General features: G+C 45.6%; 2 pseudogenes across 2 annotated transcripts; both read right to left on the reverse strand.

Annotated features, from left to right (window-relative positions):
• Nucleotides 1-4,586: 4,586 nt before the first annotated feature.
• LOC149750626 (uncharacterized) lies at nt 4,587-13,592 on the reverse strand (annotated as a pseudogene). Its single transcript, XR_016393859.1, has 3 exons — nt 13,486-13,592; nt 11,498-12,240; nt 4,587-5,497 (listed from the first exon to the last, which is right to left on the reverse strand). The product of XR_016393859.1 is annotated as an uncharacterized LOC149750626 (transcript).
• A 3,834-nt stretch (nt 13,593-17,426) lies between these two features.
• Nucleotides 17,427-20,081, reverse strand: LOC149750627 (uncharacterized; annotated as a pseudogene). Its single transcript, XR_016393853.1, has 2 exons — nt 19,974-20,081; nt 17,427-18,724 (listed from the first exon to the last, which is right to left on the reverse strand). The product of XR_016393853.1 is annotated as an uncharacterized LOC149750627 (transcript).
• Between the last annotated feature and the right edge of the window lie 2,077 nt (nt 20,082-22,158).

Raw genomic sequence — 22,158 nt, forward strand, 5'->3', positions numbered from 1 at the left:
GCACACACACATGTACGTACATATGGGTTGGTATACACACATATATTTCCTTTGTCAGCCGAGAGGGCCAAAAAGAAATAATAAACTAGTAGTAATGAGCACACCAAGTACCTATATCTTAGTTTCTAATACTATTATCCAGAAAAATCAACAAGGGCTCCTTGAAGAAATTATTGACTCTAGAACGGGGGCAGGAATATACAAGATGTGCCTGGAGCACCTTGTAGCACCAGAAAGGATGGAAATGCTCAAAAGACAAAACAAAGGAACAAAGGAAAAAACAGAAAATAAAACAAAAATTTAAAACTCCACATTGATGTTTAATGAAGGACATAGGAGACAACTGAAAGAGCTCCTGATGGCCAAAGCTGGAACAATCTGAGCAACAAAATAAAGAAAATACTATTCAGGTCCTTTGCCCATTTGAAAATCAGATTATTTGTCGTTTGTTTTGTTTTATTTTTGTTTTTTTGCTATTGAGTTGTAAGAGTTCCTTATATACTTTGGATATGAGCCCCTTATCACATATATGGTTTGTAAATATTTTCTCTCATTCTTAATTTGCTTTGCATTTTGTTGATGGTTTCCTTTGCTGTTCAGAAGCTTCTTAGTTTAATGCATTCCACTTGTTTATTTTCGCTCTTGTTTTCTGTGCTTTGGTGTCAGATCCATACTATTATTGCCAACACCAATGCCAAGGAAATTTTTCCCTATATATTCTTCTAGAAGTTTGATGGTTTCAGATCTTGCCCTTAAGTCTTTAATCCATTTTCAGTTGTTTTTTGTTATCATTCTGAGAGTCTAATTTCATTCTTTTCCATGTGGAAATCCATTTTCCTAACACCATTTATTAAGGAGACTATCCATTCTCCATCGTTTATTCTTGGCGCCTTTGTCAAAAATTAGTTGACCACATAAGCACGGATTTATTTCTAAGTTCTCTATTCTGTTCCATTGATCTAAGTGTCTAGTTTTATGTCAGCACCATACTCTTTCCAAAAGGAATATGAAAAGATTCCCAGCATCACTTATCAGCAGGGAAATATGAATCAAACCACAATGAGATATCCTCACACCGGTTAGAATGGCTACTATAAAAAAGTCAAAAGCTAACAAGTGTTGGCAAGGATGTGGAGAAAAGAGAACCCTCGTACACTGTTGGTAGGACTGTAAATTGCTAAAGTTATTATATAAAACAATAAGAAGGTTCCTCAAGAAACTAAAAATAGAACTACCATATGATTCAGCAATACCACTTCTGGGTATATATCTAAAGAAAATGAAATCAGTATCTTGAAGAGATACCCCATGTTCATTGTAGCATTGTTCATGATAGCCAAGATATGGAAATAACTTAAATGTCAGTGGATGAATGGATAAAGAAAATGTGGTATATAACATTATATTATATTTTGATGTAATATAGATATAATACATGATATATTATTTTGTCTTAGAAAGGGAGGAAACCCTGATATTTGTGACCAAAAAAGCTGAGCTCATAGTAGCAGAGGGGAGAATAGTGGTTACAAGAAACAGTGGTGTAGGGGAAAAAGGGAGATTAGAAAAAAAAAAAAAGTAGAACGGTGGTTGCTAGGGGTTGTGGGTAGAAGGTCATGGGGAATTGTTGTTTAATAGGTACAGAGTTACAATTTTGCAAGATGGATGGTGGTGATGGCTGCACGACGACATGAATGTACTTAATACCTCTGAACTGTACAATGATTAATATAGTAACTTTTATGTAATATTTATTTCACCACAATGAAATAGAAAATAAAGTACTACTGGGTTATAGCCCAAAGCATAAAATAAATATTCATGAGTACATGCTGACATAAATAAATGATTAAATGCATATGTCCATACATATATACATACATAAGGAGAGGGAAGAGATACATTTCCTATACAGGAAATTCAAAATAATTTATGATGGCACTCCACCCTCAGTGATGGGGAGCTTAACATCCCACATTTTTTTTTTTTCAGATGTTGGGGGTAGGAGTTTATTAATTTATTTATTTATGTTTGCTGTGTTGGGTCTTCGTTTCTGTGCGAGGGCTTTCTCTAGTTGTGGCAAGCGGGGGCCACTCTTCATCGCGGTGCGCAGGCCTCTCACTATCGCGGCCTCTCTTGTTGCGGATCACAAGCTCCAGACGCGCAGGCTCAGTAGTTGTGGCTCACGGGCCTAGTTGCTCCACGGCATGTGGGATCCTCCCAGGCCAGGGCTCGAACCCGTGTCCCCTGCATTAGCAGGCAGATTCTCAACCACTGTAACACCAGGGAAGCCCCAACTCCCCACTTCTTAATTGTGGGCTTTGCACAGTGACTTCCTTCCAAAGAATACAGTACAGTAATATGGGATGTTGGAGAGAGGATGAGGAGAGTGGCAAAGCCTGATAGATGTTACCTCAGCCAGGTGATCAAAGTGATAAATCATGTGAATAGTACGTACCCTTTAAATAATGTGATGAAAAAGGAACTTTACCTCTGGGGTCTTCCTCTTAAAAACCCATAACTCCAGTCTAATCATGAAGAAAACATCAGACAAACCCAATTTGAGGGATATTCTATAAAATACCTGACCAGGACCCCTCAAAACTGTCAAGTTCATCAAAAATCAAGGAAAGTGAGAAACTGTCACAGTCAAGAGGAGCCTAAGGAGACAAGACATCTAAATGTAATGTGATATTCTAGATGGGATCCTGAAACAGGAAAAGACAGTAGGTAAAAACTAAAATAATAGGAATAAACCTTGAACTTCAGTTAATAATAATGTACCAATACCGTTTTGTTAATTATAATAATAAATGTGCTATACTAATGTAAGATGTTAATAATAAGGGAAACTGGGTGTGAAGTGTATGGTAACTCTTTTTACTGTCTTCTTGACTTTTTCGTAAATTGGAAACTGTTCTAAAGAAAGGTCTATTACACCTACTACTATATGTAAAATAGATATACAACAAGGATTTGCTGCATAGCATATGGAACTATATTCAATATCTTGTAATAACCTATAATGGAAAAGAATCTGAAGTTGTACAGCTGAAACTAACACGATATTGTAAATCAACTATAGTTAAATAAACAAATTGAAAAAGAAAATAACAGAAAAATAAGGTCTACGAAAAAATCAAAACCTAAGACTTCAAAAAACTTTGCACATATTCTGGGTGTTTCTGATTACTTCTCACTGTGCCCCCAATCTTCCCAACCAGTTCTACTCAGACTTCCTTTTAACTCTTGTCCTGTTAGGAGGACTTGAGCCTTCATTCTCATCCTCTGAATAATGAGAGCCGCTGACAAGCATTAACTCAAGGAGTGAAGTAGTTGGATCAGAATTCTAAGTAGGACGCCCTGTCCTCTGTGTGATGGGTGGATTGCAGGGTGTGTGGAGACAGGGAGCAAAGGAGAACAGCTTGAGGGCCATTGCAATAGTTCAGGTGAGAAATGACCTCAGTCAAAGCTTGGGAGGTGTGGGTAAGCGTAGCAAGGACTTGGTCTCTGGTGGAGAGTAGGGAAGCAAAGGAAAGGAGTGGAGAATGATGTGTTGTCTCTGGCTTCGGTGAATGCAGAGAAGGTATCATCACCCGAGAGAGAGAATACCTAAGGAGGAATGAGAGTGGGTGTCCCTGGAGTTGGGTGGGCAGTAAGAGATACTAAGTGCCCTTCAACCTATTGAGTTTGGGTGCCTATGGCAGTCTCCAAAGGGATGTCCCTGACATATGCTCATGGCTGTGATGAAATAGCTCTGGGTAACTTGAGACAACCTGCCTGAGATGATGTGGTTAAATAGTTAGAGCCAGGTGATTCCCAGGAAGGAGAGAGCCCCCACGTCCTGATGTGATTGATGGCAGGAAAGGCTACAGAAATGTCAGGGAGGGTAACCACTGCAATGACCTTGGATCTGTATTTGTCCAGGCTATTCAGCACTTTGGCTTCCATGATTCCAGCTGGCCCAACCTTTACTTCCTTTAGTGACACTGTCACTTTCTCCTTCAGAGACCAGTCCCAGGAGTCTCTCCTCTCCCCATCTTGCCCAGTTCTGCTTCTTTGCTTTCCTAAAGTCTTCCTTAACCCTGGAGGCAGTTAGTAAGACTCTTGGAAACCAAGAGGACATTCTATGGAGAGAAAACCTGGGCAGGGACCAGAACCCAGGTGGAGCCTCCACTCCCTCCCCGTGCCTTTGGCCATGGGCTAGGATTGGGCTCCGTGGCTATAATGTAAAGCAGTGTTGAACTGAGATGAATAGATCCTCTTCCCCCAACCAGAATAACCTATCTCCTCTTCATGATTGCCAAGTGCTACTTTCAGGTGCATGAACGAAGTTGTTTCATGACGGCTAAGTGCTCCTTTCAGGTGCATGAATGAAGTTGTTTTGTTTTCTTTTGGTGTTGTTGTGATCTCATTTTTAGAAGCTGTTGAATGTATTGAATGGTTTGGGGAGCAGAATTAAAAAGGGGTCAAAATGTCTGTCCTCCTTTGGAAATTGGCCAAGAGTCATTTGCAACCATTAATCCCCACACAGGTTTTTATACGGTGAGCGACAGAGGGTAAGAAGCCAAAGAGCATACAGGATCCCAGGTCTTCCAGCATTTATTCTGTATTATTGTACACAATCACAGATTCAACAGTAGTAGTGGGGATGCAGTGAGAGTTGCTGTAGCCACTGTCTCTTCAAGCAGAGGCTCTGGCCACCTGAGGTTGGGATTGGGCTCATCAGGGGTGGGTGCTGGGCAATAGCTCCCCTCCCCGCCAAGCCCTATCCAAGGGACATGCAGAAGGACAGGGTCAGGCGGGTTCACAGATAAGGTGGGCCACCCAGGCTGGGGAGTGGAGGTAAGCCAGGCCACTGGCTCTCTCTTCACTTGTGTGGGATTTCCAGGGGCCTCTGGGACCCTAGGGGTGGTTACTTATATTTGGGGGACACTACACCTCCCGCTTCTTTAGGGGGCAAGACTTCTCCCTTCAGTGGCTGGACTGGGTTGGTCTCTTGGACCTGGCCAGGAGTTGGGACAAGCAGAGGCTACTTCAGCAACCCCTCCTGCTGCTTCAGCTGCTGCTCCCCTTTCTTTTCCAGTTGCTCATCTTCCTTTGCTAGATCTTGATCCAGCCGCTGGCCCAAGACCTTCTTCTACTGTTTCAGCTGTTCCACATGCTTTCCTGGCTCCTGTGACTCTTTCTGCTGCTGCTGCTGTTCTACGTGCTTTCCTGGCTCCTGTGACTCTTTCTGCTGCTGCTGCTGTTCTACGTGCTTTCCTGGCTCCTGTGACTCTTTCTGCTGCTGCTGCTGTTCTACGTGCTTTCCTGGCTCCTGTGACTCTTTCTGCTGCTGCTGCTGTTCTACGTGCTTTCCTGGCTCCTGTGACACTTTCTGCTGCTGCTGCTGGTCCACATGCTTTCCTGGCTCCTGTGACTCTTGCTGCTGCTGCTGCTGCTGTTCCTGCTGCTGTGGCTCCTGTTGCCGTGGCTCACACTCTTTCTTGGGCACCTCCTTCACAGGAGTTGTGTGTTTCTTCCCGAGCTCCATGGGATCCTTCCCTGGGAACTCCGAGGATACCTTCTGGAATGGGGCAGGCAGTGGAGTTGGCTGCTTCGCTTGCTCCTGCTGGATGTTGGTGGGAGGAGAAACAGGCTTGAGGGACTGCTTACTGGGGGCAGGGGGCAAGGTCACTGGCAGAGTACGTTGCTGGGACATCTTGGAAGCTGCTTTAGGTCAACCTGAAAATCAGGATGGGTCAGAGGGTTAATTGAAGGCGAGGAAGTAGATGAACCCCTGGAAATATGCAGCAGCGCCTGGTTTCTCAGCATCCCCTCTTCCCTTGGGTGGGGGTACTCTCCCACCCACGCTGGGCTATCATTCCCCAGAAGCAGCAGAGTGAAGGGTAGGAATGGAGAGGGGCAGGGAAAGGCCCTCCTGGGAGCCTCTTGTTCCCAAGAGACAACAAAGAGGACTCTCCAGAGGTGCTCTGCAAAGGTGGGCTGGGCTCCACTTCACCTCCGGCTCTTGCCTATCCTTATCTCTCCCTTGTTTCTGACCTTCATGTACAAAGAAGAGAGATGAGCTCTGGGATTATGACAGGAAGAGGGAAGGTGTCAGGAAAAGAAAGGTCTCCTAGAGAACTCCCGAGTCCTGGAAAATCAGTAGCCCATCCCGAGAGGATCTGAGAGGTGAAGGTGCACGCCCTGGACTGGAGTCACATGACATGATCTCAGCTTAAATCTCCCAGTGAAATGCTGTGTGGTTCTGGGAAAGTCATTTAGCCCCTCTGGACCTCAGGTTTCTCCTCTGTAAAATGAACAGATTGGCCTATTCAGCTCCAGAGCTGCTTTCTCTCCTGACCATCTGAGCTTTAGCTGGTGCTGGTGGGAGGGGGCTGCAAGGTTGCTGAGAGCTGGAGTTGGTTCTTTCAAGTCTCCTACTTCTAAGCTGGGTTTCCCTGTCCCTGCTCAGCCTGGGCTCTCCAAATAGAAAGTGTTCCCCATGCTGCATTTCTCCCTTTGGTAGCACAGCCAAGAGTTACAAGCATGTCCCCGGACACACTGCCTCCATAAAGAAGGCAAAATCACAGTCAGCCCCAATCAATCAGTTTTAGGAGAGAAACTGGCCATATTTCCCCTTTTTCCCCATCTTACTCCTCTCTCTGTCTCTTTCTATTTCTCAGTCTCTCTGCCTCTCTGTCTCTCTGCCTTTCTGTCTCTCTCTCTCTCTCTCTCTCTCTCAAATACGGTCCCAAGAAAGTATGGGGTAGGAGGAGATTGCTGTCTGTTCTGTGTTTCCATACCATGGCACCTAGCCCTCAGCACAGTGACCTGAGCCCTCCAAGAAGGACAGTAGTCCTGTTGAATCCAGCACACAAATGATACCTACACCCACCTGGCTGGCCACCCCCAGCCATGTTCTGGCCTGTGGGAGACCCCTGGTCCCAACCTTGGTTCTGCCAGCTAACACTTACCTGACTCACAGTGAGGATGGCTGCAGAAGCTTCTAGTGGAACACTGAGCCGAGCAGGGGCCGGGGTGCCCTTTATACTGTTCCTCAGCCTCGCCTCTTTCCCAAGGTGAAGGAGATGGGCTGGTTTCACCACTCCTGTTGGTCTACTTCCTCTAGCCCCTTCCTGACTCATCATAGGAACCTTAAGCAAAAAACCCCTCAGGGCCCCTTTTCGCACGGACACACAGCTCCTGCCTGGCCAGAGGACTCTGGTGGCTCATTCACTCCTGTGATACTCGCGACCTGGGCACAGGGAATTGAGGGAGGCATCTCAGGAACCTGGTCCTCTTTTCCTCTTGTTTTGTGACCTCAGCCAAGCTTTTCTTCTGAATCTCAGTTTCTCCACCATACTGTTTCCAACAGGAATATGAAAAGATTCCCAGCATCACTTATCAGCAGGGAAATATGAATCTAACCACAATGAGATATCCTCTCACACCGGTTAGAATGGCTACTATAAAAAAGTCAAAAGCTAACAAGTGTTGGCAAGGATGTGGAGAAAAGAGAACCCTCGTACACTGTTGGTAGGACTGTAAATTGCTACAGTTATTATATAAAACAATAAGAAGGTTCCTCAAAAAACTAAAAATAGAACTACCATATGATTCAGCAATACCACTTCTGGGTATATATCTAAAGAAAATGAAATCAGTATCTTGAAGAGATACCCCATGTTCATTGTAGCATTGTTCATGATAGCCAAGATATGGAAATAACTTAAATGTCAGTGGATGAATGGATAAAGAAAATGTGGTATATAACATTATATTATATTTTGATGTAATATAGATATAATACATGATATATTATTCTGTCTTAGAAAGGGAGGAAACCCTGATATTTGTGACCAAAAAAGCTGAGCTCATAGTAGCAGAGGGGAGAATAGTGGCTACAAGAAACAGTGGTGTAGGGGAAAAAGGGAGATTAGAAAAAAAAAAAAAGTAGAACGGTGGTTGCTAGGGGTTGTGGGTAGAAGGTCATGGGGAATTGTTGTTTAATAGGTACAGAGTTACAATTTTGCAAGATGGATGGTGGTGATGGCTGCACGACGACATGAATGTACTTAATACCTCTGAACTGTACAATGATTAATATAGTAACTTTTATGTAATATTTATTTCACGACAATGAAATAGAAAATAAAGTACTACTGGGTTATAGCCCAAAGCATAAAATAAATATTCATGAGTACATGCTGACATAAATAAATGATTAAATGCATATGTCCATACATATATACATACATAAGGAGAGGGAAGAGATACATTTCCTATACAGGAAATTCAAAATAATTTATGATGGCACTCCACCCTCAGTGATGGGGAGCTTAACATCCCACATTTTTTTTTTTTCAGATGTTGGGGGTAGGAGTTTATTAATTTATTTATTTATGTTTGCTGTGTTGGGTCTTCGTTTCTGTGCGAGGGCTTTCTCTAGTTGTGGCAAGCGGGGGCCACTCTTCATCGCGGTGCGCAGGCCTCTCACTATCGCGGCCTCTCTTGTTGCGGATCACAAGCTCCAGACGCGCAGGCTCAGTAGTTGTGGCTCACGGGCCTAGTTGCTCCACGGCATGTGGGATCCTCCCAGGCCAGGGCTCGAACCCGTGTCCCCTGCATTAGCAGGCAGATTCTCAACCACTGTAACACCAGGGAAGCCCCAACTCCCCACTTCTTAATTGTGGGCTTTGCACAGTGACTTCCTTCCAAAGAATACAGTACAGTAATATGGGATGTTGGAGAGAGGATGAGGAGAGTGGCAAAGCCTGATAGATGTTACCTCAGCCAGGTGATCAAAGTGATAAATCATGTGAATAGTACGTACCCTTTAAATAATGTGATGAAAAAGGCGCTTTATCTCTGGGGTCTTCCTCTTAAAAACCCATAACTCCAGTCTAATCATGAAGAAAACATCAGACAAACCCAATTTGAGGGATATTCTATAAAATGCCTGACCAGGACCCCTCAAAACTGTCAAGTTCATCAAAAATCAAGGAAAGTGAGAAACTGTCACAGTCAAGAGGAGCCTAAGGAGACAAGACAACTAAATGTAATGTGATATTCTAGATGGGATCCTGAAACAGGAAAAGACAGTAGGTAAAAACTAAAATAATAGGAATAAACCTTGAACTTCAGTTAATAATAATGTACCAATACCGTTTTGTTAATTATAATAATAAATGTGCTATACTAATGTAAGATGTTAATAATAAGGGAAACTGGGTGTGAAGTGTATGGTAACTCTTTTTACTGTCTTCTTGACTTTTTCGTAAATTGGAAACTGTTCTAAAGAAAGGTCTATTACACCTACTACTATATGTAAAATAGATATACAACAAGGATTTGCTGCATAGCATATGGAACTATATTCAATATCTTGTAATAACCTATAATGGAAAAGAATCTGAAGTTGTACAGCTGAAACTAACACGATATTGTAAATCAACTATAGTTAAATAAACAAATTGAAAAAGAAAATAACAGAAAAATAAGGTCTACGAAAAAATCAAAACCTAAGACTTCAAAAAACTTTGCACATATTCTGGGTGTTTCTGATTACTTCTCACTGTGCCCCCAATCTTCCCAACCAGTTCTACTCAGACTTCCTTTTAACTCTTGTCCTGTTAGGAGGACTTGAGCCTTCATTCTCATCCTCTGAATAATGAGAGCCGCTGACAAGCATTAACTCAAGGAGTGAAGTAGTTGGATCAGAATTCTAAGTAGGACGCCCTGTCCTCTGTGTGATGGGTGGATTGCAGGGTGTGTGGAGACAGGGAGCAAAGGAGAACAGCTTGAGGGCCATTGCAATAGTTCAGGTGAGAAATGACCTCAGTCAAAGCTTGGGAGGTGTGGGTAAGCGTAGCAAGGACTTGGTCTCTGGTGGAGAGTAGGGAAGCAAAGGAAAGGAGTGGAGAATGATGTGTTGTCTCTGGCTTCGGTGAATGCAGAGAAGGTATCATCACCCGAGAGAGAGAATACCTAAGGAGGAATGAGAGTGGGTGTCCCTGGAGTTGGGTGGGCAGTAAGAGATACTAAGTGCCCTTCAACCTATTGAGTTTGGGTGCCTATGGCAGTCTCCAAAGGGATGTCCCTGACATATGCTCATGGCTGTGATGAAATAGCTCTGGGTAACTTGAGACAACCTGCCTGAGATGATGTGGTTAAATAGTTAGAGCCAGGTGATTCCCAGGAAGGAGAGAGCCCCCACGTCCTGATGTGATTGATGGCAGGAAAGGCTACAGAAATGTCAGGGAGGGTAACCAGTGCAATGACCTTGGATCTGTATTTGTCCAGGCTATTCAGCACTTTGGCTTCCATGATTCCAGCTGGCCCAACCTTTACTTCCTTTAGTGACACTGTCACTTTCTCCTTCAGAGACCAGTCCCAGGAGTCTCTCCTCTCCCCATCTTGCCCAGTTCTGCTTCTTTGCTTTCCTAAAGTCTTCCTTAACCCTGGAGGCAGTTAGTAAGACTCTTGGAAACCAAGAGGACATTCTATGGAGAGAAAACCTGGGCAGGGACCAGAACCCAGGTGGAGCCTCCACTCCCTCCCCGTGCCTTTGGCCATGGGCTAGGATTGGGCTCCGTGGCTATAATGTAAAGCAGTGTTGAACTGAGATGAATAGATCCTCTTCCCCCAACCCGAATAACCTATCTCCTCTTCATGACTGCCAAGTGCTACTTTCAGGTGCATGAACGAAGTTGTTTCATGACTGCTAAGTGCTCCTTTCAGGTGCATGAATGAAGTTGTTTTGTTTTCTTTTGGTGTTGTTGTGATCTCATTTTTAGAAGCTGTTGAATGTATTGAATGGTTTGGGGAGCAGAATTAAAAAGGGGTCAAAATGTCTGTCCTCCTTTGGAAATTGGCCAAGAGTCATTTGCAACCATTAATCCCCACACAGGTTTTTATACGGTGAGCGACAGAGGGTAAGAAGCCAAAGAGCATACAGGATCCCAGGTCTTCCAGCATTTATTCTGTATTATTGTACACAATCACAGATTCAACAGTAGTAGTGGGGATGCAGTGAGAGTTGCTGTAGCCACTGTCTCTTCAAGCAGAGGCTCTGGCCACCTGAGGTTGGGATTGGGCTCATCAGGGGTGGGTGCTGGGCAATAGCTCCCCTCCCCGCCAAGCCCTATCCAAGGGACATGCAGAAGGACAGGGTCAGGCGGGTTCACAGATAAGGTGGGCCACCCAGGCTGGGGAGTGGAGGTAAGCCAGGCCACTGGCTCTCTCTTCACTTGTGTGGGATTTCCAGGGGCCTCTGGGACCCTAGGGGTGGTTACTTATATTTGGGGGACACTACACCTCCTGCTTCTTTAGGGGGCAAGACTTCTCCCTTCAGTGGCTGGACTGGGTTGGTCTCTTGGACCTGGCCAGGAGTTGGGACAAGCAGAGGCTACTTCAGCAACCCCTCCTGCTGCTTCAGCTGCTGCTCCCCTTTCTTTTCCAGTTGCTCATCTTCCTTTGCTAGCTCTTGATCCAGCCGCTGGCCCAAGACCTTCTTCTACTGTTTCAGCTGTTCCACATGCTTTCCTGGCTCCTGTGACTCTTTCTGCTGCTGCTGCTGTTCTACGTGCTTTCCTGGCTCCTGTGACTCTTTCTGCTGCTGCTGCTGTTCTACGTGCTTTCCTGGCTCCTGTGACTCTTTCTGCTGCTGCTGCTGGTCCACATGCTTTCCTGGCTCCTGTGACTCTTTCTGCTGCTGCTGCTGTTCTACGTGCTTTCCTGGCTCCTGTGACTCTTTCTGTTGCTGCTGCTGGTCCACATACTTTCCTGGCTCCTGTGACTCTTTCTGCTGCTGCTGCTGTTCTACGTGCTTTCCTGGCTCCTGTGACTCTTTCTGCTGCTGCTGCTGTTCTACATGCTTTCCTGGCTCCTGTGACACTTTCTGCTGCTGCTGCTGGTCCACATGCTTTCCTGGCTCCTGTGACTCTTGCTGCTGCTGCTGCTGCTGCTGCTGTTCCTGCTGCTGTGGCTCCTGTTGCCGTGGCTCACACTCTTTCTTGGGCACCTCCTTCACAGGAGTTGTGTGTTTCTTCCCGAGCTCCATGGGATCCTTCCCTGGGAACTCCGAGGATACCTTCTGGAATGGGGCAGGCAGTGGAGTTGGCTGCTTCGCTTGCTCCTGCTGGATGTTGGTGGGAGGAGAAACAGGCTTGAGGGACTGCTTACTGGGGGCAGGGGGCAAGGTCACTGGCAGAGTACGTTGCTGGGACATCTTGGAAGCTGCTTTAGGTCAACCTGAAAATCAGGATGGGTCAGAGGGTTAATTGAAGGCGAGGAAGTAGATGAACCCCTGGAAATATGCAGCAGCGCCTGGTTTCTCAGCATCCCCTCTTCCCTTGGGTGGGGGTACTCTCCCACCCACGCTGGGCTATCATTCCCCAGAAGCAGCAGAGTGAAGGGTAGGAATGGAGAGGGGCAGGGAAAGGCCCTCCTGGGAGCCTCTTGTTCCCAAGAGACAACAAAGAGGACTCTCCAGAGGTGCTCTGCAAAGGTGGGCTGGGTACCACTTCACCTCCTGCTCTTGCCTATCCTTGTCTCTCCCTTGTTTCTGACCTTCATGTACAAAGAAGAGAGATGAGCTCTGGGATTATGACAGGAAGAGGGAAGGTGTCAGGAAAAGAAAGGTCTCCTGGAGAACTCCCGAGTCCTGGAAAATCAGTAGCCCATCCCGAGAGGATCTGAGAGGTGAAGGTGCACGCCCTGGACTGGAGTCACATGACATGATCTCAGCTTAAATCTCCCAGTGAAATGCTGTGTGGTTCTGGGAAGGTCATTTAGCCCCTCTGGACCTCAGGTTTCTCCTCTGTAAAATGAACAGATTGGCCTATTCAGCTCCAGAGCTGCTTTCTCTCCTGACCATCTGAGCTTTAGCTGGTGCTGGTGGGAGGGGGCTGCAAGGTTGCTGAGAGCTGGAGTTGGTTCTTTCAAGTCTCCTACTTCTAAGCTGGGTTTCCCTGTCCCTGCTCAGCCTGGGTTCTCCAAATAGAAAGTGTTCCCCATGCTGCATTTCTCCCTTTGGTAGCACAGCCAAGAGTTACAAGCATGTCCCCGGACACACTGCCTCCATAAAGAAGGCAAAATCACAGTCAGCCCAAATCAATCAGTTTTAGGAGAGAAACTGGCCATATTTCCCCTTTATCCCCATCTTACCCCTCTCTCTGTCTCTTTCTATTTCTCGGTCTCTCTGCCTCTCTGTCTCTCTGCCTTTCTGTCTCTCTCTCTCTCTCTCTCTCTCTCTCTCTCTCTCAAATACGGTCCCAAGAAAGTATGGGGTAGGAGGAGATTGCTGTCTGTTCTGTGTTTCCATACCATGGCACCTAGCCCTCAGCACAGTGACCTGAGCCCTCCAAGAAGGACAGTAGTCCTGTTGAATCCAGCACACAAATGATACCTACACCCACCTGGCTGGCCACCCCCAGCCATGTTCTGGCCTGTGGGAGACCCCTGGTCCCAACCTTGGTTCTGCCAGCTAACACTTACCTGACTCACAGTGAGGATGGCTGCAGAAGCTTCTAGTGGAACACTGAGCCGAGCAGGGGCCGAGGTGCCCTTTATACTGTTCCTCAGCCTCGCCTTTTTCCCAAGGTGAAGGAGATGGAATGGTTTCACCACTCCTGTTGGTCTACTTCCTCTAGCCCCTTCCTGACTCATCATAGGAACCTTAAGCAAAAAACCCCTCAGGGCCCCTTTTCGCACGGACACACAGCTCCTGCCTGGCCAGAGGACTCTGGGGGCTCATTCACTCCTGTGATACTCGCGACCTGGGCACAGGGAGGTGAGGGAGGCATCTCAGGAACCTGGTCCCCTTTTCCTCTTGTTTTGTGACCCCAGCCAAGCTTTTCTTCTGAATCTCAGTTTCTCCACCGTACTGTTTCCAACAGGAATATGAAAAGATTCCCAGCATCACTCATCAGCAGGGAAATATGAATCTAACCACAATGAGATATCCTCTCACACCGGTTAGAATGGCTACTATAAAAAAGTCAAAAGCTAACAAGTGTTGGCAAGGATGTGGAGAAAAGAGAACCCTCGTACACTGTTGGTAGGACTGTAAATTGCTACAGTTATTATATAAAACAATAAGAAGGTTCCTCAAAAAACTAAAAATAGAACTACCATATGATTCAGCAATACCACTTCTGGGTATATATCTAAAGAAAATGAAATCAGTATCTTGAAGAGATACCCCATGTTCATTGTAGCATTGTTCATGATAGCCAAGATATGGAAATAACTTAAATGTCAGTGGATGAATGGATAAAGAAAATGTGGTATATAACATTATATTATATTTTGATGTAATATAGATATAATACATGATATATTATTTTGTCTTAGAAAGGGAGGAAACCCTGATATTTGTGACCAAAAAAGCTGAGCTCATAGTAGCAGAGGGGAGAATAGTGGTTACAAGAAACAGTGGTGTAGGGGAAAAAGGGAGATTAGAAAAAAAAAAAAAGTAGAACGGTGGTTGCTAGGGGTTGTGGGTAGAAGGTCATGGGGAATTGTTGTTTAATAGGTACAGAGTTACAATTTTGCAAGATGGATGGTGGTGATGGCTGCACGACGACATGAATGTACTTAATACCTCTGAACTGTACAATGATTAATATAGTAACTTTTATGTAATATTTATTTCACGACAATGAAATAGAAAATAAAGTACTACTGGGTTATAGCCCAAAGCATAAAATAAATATTCATGAGTACATGCTGACATAAATAAATGATTAAATGCATATGTCCATACATATATACATACATAAGGAGAGGGAAGAGATACATTTCCTATACAGGAAATTCAAAATAATTTATGATGGCACTCCACCCTCAGTGATGGGGAGCTTAACATCCCACATTTTTTTTTTTCAGATGTTGGGGGTAGGAGTTTATTAATTTATTTATTTATGTTTGCTGTGTTGGGTCTTCGTTTCTGTGCGAGGGCTTTCTCTAGTTGTGGCAAGCGGGGGTCACTCTTCATCGCGGTGCGCAGGCCTCTCACTATCGCGGCCTCTCTTGTTGCGGATCACAAGCTCCAGACGCGCAGGCTCAGTAGTTGTGGCTCACGGGCCTAGTTGCTCCACGGCATGTGGGATCCTCCCAGGCCAGGGCTCGAACCCGTGTCCCCTGCATTAGCAGGCAGATTCTCAACCACTGTAACACCAGGGAAGCCCCAACTCCCCACTTCTTAATTGTGGGCTTTGCACAGTGACTTCCTTCCAAAGAATACAGTACAGTAATATGGGATGTTGGAGAGAGGATGAGGAGAGTGGCAAAGCCTGATAGATGTTACCTCAGCCAGGTGATCAAAGTGATAAATCATGTGAATAGTACGTACCCTTTAAATAATGTGATGAAAAAGGCGCTTTATCTCTGGGGTCTTCCTCTTAAAAACCCATAACTCCAGTCTAATCATGAAGAAAACATCAGACAAACCCAATTTGAGGGATATTCTATAAAATGCCTGACCAGGACCCCTCAAAACTGTCAAGTTCATCAAAAATCAAGGAAAGTGAGAAACTGTCACAGTCAAGAGGAGCCTAAGGAGACAAGACAACTAAATGTAATGTGATATTCTAGATGGGATCCTGAAACAGGAAAAGACAGTAGGTAAAAACTAAAATAATAGGAATAAACCTTGAACTTCAGTTAATAATAATGTACCAATACCGTTTTGTTAATTATAATAATAAATGTGCTATACTAATGTAAGATGTTAATAATAAGGGAAACTGGGTGTGAAGTGTATGGTAACTCTTTTTACTGTCTTCTTGACTTTTTCGTAAATTGGAAACTGTTCTAAAGAAAGGTCTATTACACCTACTACTATATGTAAAATAGATATACAACAAGGATTTGCTGCATAGCATATGGAACTATATTCAATATCTTGTAATAACCTATAATGGAAAAGAATCTGAAGTTGTACAGCTGAAACTAACACGATATTGTAAATCAACTATAGTTAAATAAACAAATTGAAAAAGAAAATAACAGAAAAATAAGGTCTACGAAAAAATCAAAACCTAAGACTTCAAAAAACTTTGCACATATTCTGGGTGTTTCTGATTACTTCTCACTGTGCCCCCAATCTTCCCAACCAGTTCTACTCAGACTTCCTTTTAACTCTTGTCCTGTTAGGAGGACTTGAGCCTTCATTCTCATCCTCTGAATAATGAGAGCCGCTGACAAGCATTAACTCAAGGAGTGAAGTAGTTGGATCAGAATTCTAAGTAGGACGCCCTGTCCTCTGTGTGATGGGTGGATTGCAGGGTGTGTGGAGACAGGGAGCAAAGGAGAACAGCTTGAGGGCCATTGCAATAGTTCAGGTGAGAAATGACCTCAGTCAAAGCTTGGGAGGTGTGGGTAAGCATAGCAAGGACTTGGTCTCTGGTAAAGAGTAGGGAAGCAAAGGAAAGGAGTGGAGAATGATGTGTTGTCTCTGGCTTCGGTGAATGCAGAGAAGGTATCATCACCCGAGAGAGAGAATACCTAAGGAGGAATGAGAGTGGGTGTCCCTGGAGTTGGGTGGGCAGTAAGAGATACTAAGTGCCCTTCAACCTATTGAGTTTGGGTGCCTATGGCAGTCTCCAAAGGGATGTCCCTGACATATGCTCATGGCTGTGATGAAATAGCTCTGGGTAACTTGAGACAACCTGCCTGAGATGATGTGGTTAAATAGTTAGAGCCAGGTGATTCCCAGGAAGGAGAGAGCCCCCACGTCCTGATGTGATTGATGGCAGGAAAGGCTACAGAAATGTCAGGGAGGGTAACCACTGCAATGACCTTGGATCTGTATTTGTCCAGGCTATTCAGCACTTTGGCTTCCATGATTCCAGCTGGCCCAACCTTTACTTCCTTTAGTGACACTGTCACTTTCTCCTTCAGAGACCAGTCCCAGGAGTCTCTCCTCTCCCCATCTTGCCCAGTTCTGCTTCTTTGCTTTCCTAAAGTCTTCCTTAACCCTGGAGGCAGTTAGTAAGACTCTTGGAAACCAAGAGGACATTCTATGGAGAGAAAACCTGGGCAGGGACCAGAACCCAGGTGGAGCCTCCACTCCCTCCCCGTGCCTTTGGCCATGGGCTAGGATTGGGCTCCGTGGCTATAATGTAAAGCAGTGTTGAACTGAGATGAATAGATCCTCTTCCCCCAACCCGAATAACCTATCTCCTCTTCATGACTGCCAAGTGCTCCTTTCAGGTGCATGAATGAAGTTGTTTTGTTTTCTTTTGGTGTTGTTGTGATCTCATTTTTAGAAGCTGTTGAATGTATTGAATGGTTTGGGGAGCAGAATTAAAAAGGGGTCAAAATGTCTGTCCTCCTTTGGAAATTGGCCAAGAGTCATTTGCAACCATTAATCCCCACACAGGTTTTTATACGGTGAGCGACAGAGGGTAAGAAGCCAAAGAGCATACAGGATCCCAGGTCTTCCAGCATTTATTCTGTATTATTGTACACAATCACAGATTCAACAGTAGTAGTGGGGATGCAGTGAGAGTTGCTGTAGCCACTGTCTCTTCAAGCAGAGGCTCTGGCCACCTGAGGTTGGGATTGGGCTCATCAGGGGTGGGTGCTGGGCAATAGCTCCCCTCCCCGCCAAGCCCTATCCAAGGGACATGCAGAAGGACAGGGTCAGGCGGGTTCACAGATAAGGTGGGCCACCCAGGCTGGGGAGTGGAGGTAAGCCAGGCCACTGGCTCTCTCTTCACTTGTGTGGGATTTCCAGGGGCCTCTGGGACCCTAGGGGTGGTTACTTATATTTGGGGGACACTACACCTCCCGCTTCTTTAGGGGGCAAGACTTCTCCCTTCAGTGGCTGGACTGGGTTGGTCTCTTGGACCTGGCCAGGAGTTGGGACAAGCAGAGGCTACTTCAGCAACCCCTCCTGCTGCTTCAGCTGCTGCTCCCCTTTCTTTTCCAGTTGCTCATCTTCCTTTGCTAGCTCTTGATCCAGCCGCTGGCCCAAGACCTTCTTCTACTGTTTCAGCTGTTCCACATGCTTTCCTGGCTCCTGTGACTCTTTCTGCTGCTGCTGCTGTTCTACGTGCTTTCCTGGCTCCTGTGACTCTTTCTGCTGCTGCTGCTGTTCTACGTGCTTTCCTGGCTTCTGTGACTCTTGCTGCTGCTGCTGCTGCTGCTGGTCCACATGCTTTCCTGGCTCCTGTGACTCTTTCTGCTGCTGCTGCTGTTCTACGTGCTTTCCTGGCTCCTGTGACTCTTTCTGCTGCTGCTGCTGGTCCACATACTTTCCTGGCTCCTGTGACTCTTTCTGCTGCTGCTGCTGTTCTACGTGCTTTCCTGGCTCCTGTGACTCTTTCTGCTGCTGCTGCTGTTCTACATGCTTTCCTGGCTCCTGTGACACTTTCTGCTGCTGCTGCTGGTCCACATGCTTTCCTGGCTCCTGTGACTCTTGCTGCTGCCTGCTGCTGCTGCTGCTGTTCCTGCTGCTGTGGCTCCTGTTGCCGTGGCTCACACTCTTTCTTGGGCACCTCCTTCACAGGAGTTGTGTGTTTCTTCCCGAGCTCCATGGGATCCTTCCCTGGGAACTCCGAGGATACCTTCTGGAATGGGGCAGGCAGTGGAGTTGGCTGCTTCGCTTGCTCCTGCTGGATGTTGGTGGGAGGAGAAACAGGCTTGAGGGACTGCTTACTGGGGGCAGGGGGCAAGGTCACTGGCAGAGTACGTTGCTGGGACATCTTGGAAGCTGCTTTAGGTCAACCTGAAAATCAGGATGGGTCAGAGGGTTAATTGAAGGCGAGGAAGTAGATGAACCCCTGGAAATATGCAGCAGCGCCTGGTTTCTCAGCATCCCCTCTTCCCTTGGGTGGGGGTACTCTCCCACCCACGCTGGGCTATCATTCCCCAGAAGCAGCAGAGTGAAGGGTAGGAATGGAGAGGGGCAGGGAAAGGCCCTCCTGGGAGCCTCTTGTTCCCAAGAGACAACAAAGAGGACTCTCCAGAGGTGCTCTGCAAAGGTGGGCTGGGTACCACTTCACCTCCTGCTCTTGCCTATCCTTGTCTCTCCCTTGTTTCTGACCTTCATGTACAAAGAAGAGAGATGAGCTCTGGGATTATGACAGGAAGAGGGAAGGTGTCAGGAAAAGAAAGGTCTCCTGGAGAACTCCCGAGTCCTGGAAAATCAGTAGCCCATCCCGAGAGGATCTGAGAGGTGAAGGTGCACGCCCTGGACTGGAGTCACATGACATGATCTCAGCTTAAATCTCCCAGTGAAATGCTGTGTGGTTCTGGGAAGGTCATTTAGCCCCTCTGGACCTCAGGTTTCTCCTCTGTAAAATGAACAGATTGGCCTATTCAGCTCCAGAGCTGCTTTCTCTCCTGACCATCTGAGCTTTAGCTGGTGCTGGTGGGAGGGGGCTGCAAGGTTGCTGAGAGCTGGAGTTGGTTCTTTCAAGTCTCCTACTTCTAAGCTGGGTTTCCCTGTCCCTGCTCAGCCTGGGTTCTCCAAATAGAAAGTGTTCCCCATGCTGCATTTCTCCCTTTGGTAGCACAGCCAAGAGTTACAAGCATGTCCCCGGACACACTGCCTCCATAAAGAAGGCAAAATCACAGTCAGCCCAAATCAATCAGTTTTAGGAGAGAAACTGGCCATATTTCCCCTTTATCCCCATCTTACCCCTCTCTCTGTCTCTTTCTATTTCTCGGTCTCTCTGCCTCTCTGTCTCTCTGCCTTTCTGTCTCTCTCTCTCTCTCTCTCTCTCTCTCTCTCTCTCTCTCAAATACGGTCCCAAGAAAGTATGGGGTAGGAGGAGATTGCTGTCTGTTCTGTGTTTCCATACCATGGCACCTAGCCCTCAGCACAGTGACCTGAGCCCTCCAAGAAGGACAGTAGTCCTGTTGAATCCAGCACACAAATGATACCTACACCCACCTGGCTGGCCACCCCCAGCCATGTTCTGGCCTGTGGGAGACCCCTGGTCCCAACCTTGGTTCTGCCAGCTAACACTTACCTGACTCACAGTGAGGATGGCTGCAGAAGCTTCTAGTGGAACACTGAGCCGAGCAGGGGCCGGGGTGCCCTTTATACTGTTCCTCAGCCTCGCCTCTTTCCCAAGGTGAAGGAGATAGACTGGTTTCACCACTCCTGTTGGTCTACTTCCTCTAGCCCCTTCCTGACTCATCATAGGAACCTTAAGCAAAAAACCCCTCAGGGCCCCTTTTCGCACGGACACACAGCTCCTGCCTGGCCAGAGGGCTCCGGGGGCTCATTCACTCCTGTGATACTCGCGACCTGGGCACAGGGAGGTGAGGGAGGCATCTCAGGAACCTGGTCCCCTTTTCCTCTTGTTTTGTGACCTCAGCCAAGCTTTTCTTCTGAATCTCAGTTTCTCCACCATACTGTTTCCAACAGGAATATGAAAAGATTCCCAGCATCACTTATCAGCAAGGAAATATAAATCAAACCACAATGAGATATCCTCTCACACCGGTTAGAATGGCTACTATAAAAAAGTCAAAAGCTAACAAGTGTTGGCAAGGATGTGGAGAAAAGAGAACCCTCGTACACTGTTGGTAGGACTGTAAATTGCTACAGTTATTATATAAAACAATAAGAAGGTTCCTCAAGAAACTAAAAATAGAACTACCATATGATTCAGCAATACCACTTCTGGGTATATATCTAAAGAAAATGAAATCAGTATCTTGAAGAGATACCCCATGTTCATTGTAGCATTGTTCATGATAGCCAAGATATGGAAATAACTTAAATGTCAGTGGATGAATGGATAAAGAAAATGTGGTATATAACATTATATTATATTTTGATGTAATATAGATATAATACATGATATATCATTTTGTCTTTGAAAGGGAGGAAACCCTGATATTTGAGACCAAAAAAGCTGAGCTCATAGTAACAGAGGGGAGAATAGTGGTTACAAGAAACAGTGGTGTAGGGGAAAAAGGGAGATTAGAAAAAAAAAAAAGTAGAATGGTGGTTGCTAGGGGTTCTGGTAGAAGGGCATGGGGAATTGTTGTTTAATAGGTACAGAGTTACAATTTTGCAAGATGGATGGTGGTGATGGCTGCACGACGACATGAATGTACTTAATACCTCTGAACTGTACAATGATTAATATAGTAACTTTTATGTAATATTTATTTCACCACAATGAAATAGAAAATAAAGTACTACTGGGTTATAGCCCAAAGCATAAAATAAATATTCATGAGTACATGCTGACATAAATAAATGATTAAATGCATATGTCCATACATATATACATACATAAGGAGAGGGAAGAGATACATTTCCTATACAGGAAATTCAAAATAATTTATGATGGCACTCCACCCTCAGTGATGGGGAGCTTAACATCCCACATTTTTTTTTTTTCAGATGTTGGGGGTAGGAGTTTATTAATTTATTTATTTATGTTTGCTGTGTTGGGTCTTCGTTTCTGTGCGAGGGCTTTCTCTAGTTGTGGCAAGCGGGGGCCACTCTTCATCGCGGTGCGCAGGCCTCTCACTATCGCGGCCTCTCGTGTTGCGGATCACAAGCTCCAGATGCGCAGGCTCAGTAGTTGTGGCTCACGGGCCTAGTTGCTCCACGGCATGTGGGATCCTCCCAGGCCAGGGCTCGAACCCGTGTCCCCTGCATTAGCAGGCAGATTCTCAACCACTGTAACACCAGGGAAGCCCCAACTCCCCACTTCTTAATTGTGGGCTTTGCACAGTGACTTCCTTCCAAAGAATACAGTACAGTAATATGGGATGTTGGAGAGAGGATGAGGAGAGTGGCAAAGCCTGATAGATGTTACCTCAGCCAGGTGATCAAAGTGATAAATCATGTGAATAGTACGTACCCTTTAAATAATGTGATGAAAAAGGCGCTTTATCTCTGGGGTCTTCCTCTTAAAAACCCATAACTCCAGTCTAATCATGAAGAAAACATCAGACAAACCCAATTTGAGGGATATTCTATAAAATGCCTGACCAGGACCCCTCAAAACTGTCAAGTTCATCAAAAATCAAGGAAAGTGAGAAACTGTCACAGTCAAGAGGAGCCTAAGGAGACAAGACAACTAAATGTAATGTGATATTCTAGATGGGATCCTGAAACAGGAAAAGACAGTAGGTAAAAACTAAAATAATAGGAATAAACCTTGAACTTCAGTTAATAATAATGTACCA

The sequence above is a fragment of the Delphinapterus leucas genome, chromosome 1, assembly GCF_059928025.1.
Source record: "Delphinapterus leucas isolate spDelLeu-1000000601 "Yukka" chromosome 1, BTC_Dleu_Yukka2, whole genome shotgun sequence".
In the NCBI taxonomy this organism is placed as follows: Eukaryota; Metazoa; Chordata; class Mammalia; order Artiodactyla; family Monodontidae; genus Delphinapterus; species Delphinapterus leucas.